Here is a 675-nt window from a genome sequence, read left to right as displayed (position 1 = left end):
GGCGGAGCGCTATAGCGCAGTAAAATACTGCGCTTAAGTGAGAGACAAATTTCTATAGCGCAGTAAAATACTTCGCTAAAGCAGTCAACGGGTTCGTTACGGTTAACTCCTATAGCGCAGTATTTTACTGCGCTAAAGGTAGTTTTGTAACTTTTTTTTTTTTTTGGGTATTTTGGTTCAAAATGATTTTTTTGGGGGCATTTTGGTTCCGGACTCATCTTACTCCCACTTTGTTGAGGTAGCGAGATTGTTTCAGAAAGACCTTCGGCTTAGCTCTAACACCATCCTTATTCTAAGAAGAAAAAAACACTTATGAATCTTTAATATGGTTATTACGAAAGATATGGTGGAACTGTGACAATTTTACAGTAATTCGGCCATGATTCGAAATACAAAAATTTTATAATAAAAGAGTGGGCCCGGAGGGAGGGGCTCTTTTATGATGCTATGTCATGTGGTGTCCAACTCACCATGATTTCAAGATCACATGGGGTTAGGTGTCCACCGTGAATATCTCTAACGAAGGAAGGGTATATTTGAACTATTGAATAACGGTTGGGGTATCTTTGTACGGAGCGTGTGACGGAAGAATAAGTACGGAGTCAATTCCATGGATAGTCACCAAAATTTAGGAAAATTTCCTACAAAAATCGTCTTTGTTTCATTTAGGACAAT

This window comes from Lycium ferocissimum, chromosome 11 (genome assembly GCF_029784015.1).
Source record: "Lycium ferocissimum isolate CSIRO_LF1 chromosome 11, AGI_CSIRO_Lferr_CH_V1, whole genome shotgun sequence".
Classification (NCBI taxonomy): domain Eukaryota; kingdom Viridiplantae; phylum Streptophyta; class Magnoliopsida; order Solanales; family Solanaceae; genus Lycium; species Lycium ferocissimum.
This window is presented reverse-complemented; position numbering follows the sequence as displayed.